Raw genomic sequence first — 6236 nt, 5'->3', positions numbered from 1 at the left:
TTAATTTTTCGAAAAATTATATTTTGAATCTTGTTTTTATCTCTAAATTTTTTTCCACTGTAATTTTTCTCTTTCTTTCTAATTTTTTCTTTAACATATCTTTTCCTCTGGACATTACTTTTTTTCTCTAAAATTTTTATCTTTTTGTCTTTAACTTTTCTTTCAATATTTTTTTCTAAATCTTTTTATTTATCTATCCAAAATTTATCTTCCAAAAATTTATTTACATGTCTCTAAACTTGTATTTTCATGTCTCTACAGATGATAAAAATTTCTCCATGGTTAGGTCCCAAAAATAGGAAATGCATGTCCCGACCCTGTCCCCGATTCCATTCCTTAAACAATTAACTAATTCTAAAAATAATTAAAAAAATTATAAAACAAATAATTTTTCTCGAGCACATCTCTCGGACCGAAGAATGAGGTGGAGAAGGGGATTAAAAATTTTCGAGAGCACGAGAATGAAGGAGGTCATCCTCACTCGCACCCACACTGTTATCGTCTCCACTCTACATGAATTTTCTGTAACGCCCCGAGTCCCTCAGGTTAGTCTCGAATCAAGAGTTTCATTTAATTTTTTAATGAAACTTTAATTAAATTTGTACATATCGGGTTCCGCGGGATTGGTTTTATCTTAAGTTGGGATGGGTTTCTTTTTCTCTTGGGCTTGGTCATGTTGGGCTTTTATTGGGTTGGTTTGGTTTTAAAACAAAGGAAAAGGAAATTAATAAGGAGGAAAAAAAAACACATTTGGTTTTCCATCTTCTTCTTCCTTTCTTGCCCTAGCCGTCGTCACCCCCCCTCGTTGAGTTTCTTCTCCGGGGACCACACCTCACGGCGGCAACTGTAGCGGCGGCGTCTCCTCGAATCAGCAGCAGCGCGACCCCTCGGCGACATAATCTCCATCGGCGGCGGTTCGCGAGCAACGGCAGCGTTCTTCTTGAACTTCAGCGGCAGCGCGACTTTGAAACTCCCTTCGGCAGTCGTCGACGGCAGCAGCGGCGCGTTTCCAGCCAATTCCGGCGTCTCACACGGTGTCTTGAACCCAAACCCAGGGCGGTTCTGGCGTTTTTGGCAGTGGTAGTGGCGCTTCTGCGGGGTCCCGACGGTGACCCTTGGCCGTGTGTACTCCGACGACTTTAGACACTTTACCCACACCTATCCGGAGTTCGATTCGCGGTACCCACCCTTATTTGGACTCAAACCAGCATTACCCATCGCTTTTTGACATCGGAACAGCAAGCCTAAGGACATTCGAACTCAGTTTTGGAAGCCCGAACCTCTTTGACGTTGACCCACTCTTAACTCAAGAGGTTTTGGTGTGAGTTAGTAGGTAACGACTCACCTCAATTAGTGTTGGTGCAAACTAAGTGTTTTTCGTTAGTTTCTAACTCAAGCTTGGTTGCCTTTGATTTAAGGAATCCTTCGTCGAGCTTAGTCGCGTTAAGGCCATTGTTGGTAAGTAGTTCTTACTTGTGGGGATGTTTGTTGTCTGAATATGCATGAATTGTTCGGCGTGTTTTGTGTGTTTGATTATATCTAGCAATGCTTATTCAATATTGATGTTGGATATTAAGTGTTTTGGGTGAACTGTGTTGGGTTCTAATTGTTTAAAATTTGTTTGGTTATGCTCTGTTATGACTAAACTCGTTGTGGAGCTGTTGTTAAGAATTGTTATATTGTGAAAGCATGATTGGTTTATTATTTCATTATTAGAATGTTGTTTATGTTGTGGAAGCATGCTGAATTGTGTTTGTGAGCTGAATGATGCATGGGTCATGGCTTAAGAAAGTGAATGGGTGAGTGTCAGGGCCTCGGGTATAAATGGTCGGGGGCTGAAACGTCACTAATTGTTTATCGAGGCCTTGGGTAAAAATGGTCAATGGCCGATAGATGGTGAAGTCATCGGGGCCTTGGGTAAAAATGGTCGAGGGCCGATGCAGTAGTGTCGGGGCTCTGGGTAAAAATGGTCAGGGGCCGACTCTACTCGAAAGAGTTAGCTGTGGAAGGCTAGGATAGCTGAGAGAAGAGTAGAGGTGCTTGAGATGTTAGGAAGCCTCGAGGTTGGTAGCTAAATTGTCCATGTTTGTGGTTATCGCCGGATCTTATAGAGTGTGTCTATGTTTGATTGCATAATGTGATGAAGAGCATGAATATGAATGTTTCATAATTTTGTGTGAGCATGATGTTTGTGTGTTGTTGGTGAGGGCTACTTACGGAGTATATTTATATACTCCCCCCCCCCCCCTCTACAATTATTGTTTCAGGCGAAGGATTCGTTGGCGACCATGGTGATGAGACGGAGGAGACATGACGAGCGAGGACCATAGGCTGCGTAGTTACTTTTGCTTAGCTTAGGTTTAGATGGTTAAGACCTTATGGTTTGGTCAATAAACTATTGTTCTTATTTGAATAATTGGGAGGTTCCCACTCGTTGTATACTTTATTTCGGAATAGGTGTTTATTTTAGTTTTCTTCCATTCATTGAGTTTGCCTAGTTGGAATAATGAAGTTACCTCATGGGGTTGTCCACGGATGATGTTTGATTGATATTCTATAGAGTTGATTTATTGTTAAATGGATGAGAGTTGTAGCTTTACTTCATATAATTATTTCACAGGGAGTTATCATCTCGTGTTTGGAGATTAAGTTTAGATAGGTGGGTAGTTAACGTGACCTAGAAATGTGTGGGAAGTTCTGGGGCGTTACATTTTCTCTCTAATATGTAGTTTCAATTTTCTAACTCTTTAAAAACAAAAAATAAAAAATGGTTACCAAACATGTGTTGGTTTCTATTTTTTAAAAACAAAAAACAAAAAAAATGGTTATCAAACATATATGATTTTTGTTTTTTAAAAAGAGAAAACAAAAAAACCAAAAACTAAAAACACAAAAACCAAAACAAAAAACATAAATGGTTATCAAACGAGCCATAAATGACTTCTTTGTATAAGCTAAAATTTTAGAGCATAATTTTCTAAATGATAATTTTTTCAATGCTCATCATCAGCTCATTTTCTTCTCTTCAACACATAACTTGCAAAACAATAAGAGTCAATTTATTACCATGCAATATTTTCTCCTTTGTCTTGACTATAGGGAAACATTTAGGATATAAAAATACCTTGTGGTTTCAAAATGGTGTGCTAAAAACAACAAGAAAAATAGGAAATTAGATTCAAAGTTGGCTTACTACAGGAAAATATAGTGAAAGGTGGGCTTTTTAGAAGTCAAACATTAGGTAAGCCTAAATTGCCCTTATCACATTAAAGCATTTATCCAAATAAGTGATCAAAAAATGCATTCACAAGCAAGTTTTAGAATAATCATGCTAAGTTTGATCGCACACGAGAATGAAAAATAAGTAGACGAAAATATAATGGGTTGCTCATATGCTAAAACAAAATCTCACTTGGGTGTGTAAATTGTATCAAGTCAAGTGCATTTAATTCAATAAAAAATTTCAATGAGATACCATCATAATTTTTTCTTTTTTTAGAAAAACAATAATGCTTTTCTCTTTCATGCATAATGTATCAACTCAAGGATGCATTCATAACTTACCAAATACTCGGAGTATGAGTCAGAATTCAAAGATTTAGAAAGAAAATTAGCACATATGAATTAGAGTTACTTGTCATCCCATCAATTTATACAAATCCACATCAGAAAGTAAAACAATATTATAATAGACCAGATTGACTCGACAGATTTACTCTATACCCTCAAACTTAAAACTTAAATTGTCCCAATGTAAATAAAATAAAAAATAGAAAGCAATAGAAACAATGAAATAAAAAAGGAGATTGGAGAAAGAAACTGCCCTGTAAGAAAATTCGGCCTGATTGGTCATTCTCTTCGTCGGAGAAGTCTTTGTAGGGAGCGGGAGGCATAGACAGCGAAAGGAAAGGTGGAGCCTCCACATAAGGGTTCATCTGCGCCATAAAGGAGTACATCTATGCGTGACACTAAAGATGAGCAAAAGATGCAACCTGATAGTCATGTTGGTGCTCAAATATCGCGCCATGTGGCGATGTCGATCATTGCTGGAAGGCTAGCCTGGCTATAGATGGTCCAGCTCTACACGGTTATAGCATGGGGTCCACACCTACATCATCGTCAACACGTAAATCGTGATCTTATCCTCTCAATCCCATGAAAATTTTTTATCTGTAATGGACTTAGGGATGGGCCAACTCCTCATTAGGGCCCCAAATAACTCCCACTACCCAACATGATGCAGTGATCAACGATCCATGGCTGAGACCTCTAGTGGTGGCACTAGGTCGTATGTGGCGTATCAACTACGAAATCACCGTACCCATATCTATCGTCCTCCCTTGGAGATGGCATATAAGAGAATGGCACACTCCTTTATAACATTACTCATGTGTGCTACCAGTAGTAGTTTAGCACAAATGAAACTGTGCCACACCCTGTTCGATACACTGAGTTTAGATGTCTTGAATTTGATAGCGTCATCTCTCCTCATGGTCCACCCGATGTCAGGCTAACATAACTCACGGATAATCTGGTGGACGTCCAATTGTTCACTGGCATAAATGTTATATTCATCCCGTTCAAATCCTTAAGGCACATAATGTGGGTCAGAATCAGAGAAACTATAAATATATGGGAATAAAATTGTGATTTTTTATAAAGCTTTAGCGGTAGAAGACTCATAGGGATGTCCTCCAGACCAGGTTGCTCCTCCCCAGAGGGTAAACTTGTTCTACAAAAGGTTTTTGTTAGAGTGAAAAAATGTGAAATTATAAGGCCTCTCAAGTAGGGTTTTAGCATGGGAAGCTTGGGTATTCATAGGCGACAAAATTCCCCAAAATGGCCACTAAATAATTGCACAAAAATAAAGCCTCAAGGATTTTTCAACTTTTGGCCTTCAATAGCACCATGCACTTTTTTATACAACTCGATTTTTTGCTCCTATAATATCATAAAAACAAAATAAAACTTATAAATAAAGAAATCATCAAAAAGCAAAATTAATGGCACAAAAATAAAGCAAAAAATAATGAAAAATTAGTTTACGCATAACTCCCTCGATAAGGCAACCAAGACTTATGATTTTTCATGATCACACAAAAAGACAGTAGATTTATCAGCGCAACAGAAAACATGCCATGAAATAGGATAAGGATCATGGAGTCTACTTAATGCTAATTCTTATATGACCCTAGTAAGACTAAGATTGAAATATATTATTCACAAAACATCTCAGCATGCTGTACAACTGAAAAACAAAATATTTCTACCTAGAACTGGACTAACAATAGAGGAACAAAAAAATGGTTGCCGAGGAAAAAGCACCTGACACTATTTCTAGGCATTCCACATGTTAAACAGTTTTGTTCCTTCTTATAGAAACAGGCTCGCTACTCTTTGATTGACACAATGCTTTTTTTTTCTTCCGAGCTTCCATCCTATTCTAAGAAAATGAAACTGTTAAAACATTCCGGAAGTAAAAATGGCTGAAAATTAAATAAACATGAAACTAATTTACAAAAATTTCCTCATATTGATTTTACTTTAATGAACGTCAGAGGCTTTCGACTTTCAACTCACTTTCTCAAGCTCATTCGAGCTCTCTTCTGTTACTGCCATGTTGCAATTTCGCTTTTTCAAAGCATAATATACTTGAAGGTCCAGCTCAAGAGGTAGGTGACTTACTTGTATGAATTTGTTTTTGAAAATTGGAATTGAGGTTGCGACTTCTGCATAAAACTCTTAATTTGAACCTACCACATCTTCTTCTATTCTTCCTATACATTATCCTTGAAATGTTTGGTTATAAATTTTATGATCTAGTACAAAAGAAGATCATAAGAAGTCGGCAATGTTGTATTTGTTGCAGACTAGACCATAGAAGATATTGAGAAGAGAGATAAAACAGAGTTTCAACACAGTGATGATTGGATTGACTTGGATTCAGTTATTTTCACATAGCCTTCTCCTCATATTGAAAATGAGGTACAGAATGATCAGTTTGATGATACAGTTGAGATAAAGGGTCTAAAACAGGCTGATGTATATGATGATGTTCATGAACAATCGTCGAAAACATAAGTTCCTACAAATATTTCACTTAGAAGATCTACCAGAAGTCGACATTCTTCCATGCGGTAACCTATTGATGAGTATGTTTTACTGCTTGAATGAGGAGGACCTGAAAGTTATGAGAAGATCATATAAGATGAGCATAAAAGAGAATTGATTGATGC

Source organism: Momordica charantia (genome assembly GCF_013281855.1).
Source record: "Momordica charantia cultivar OHB3-1 chromosome 8 unlocalized genomic scaffold, Mcharantia_2.0 BLBB01000008.1, whole genome shotgun sequence".
Lineage (NCBI taxonomy): Eukaryota > Viridiplantae > Streptophyta > Magnoliopsida > Cucurbitales > Cucurbitaceae > Momordica > Momordica charantia.
The sequence above is the reverse complement of the archived record's forward strand: the minus strand, read 5'-3'. Positions refer to the sequence as shown.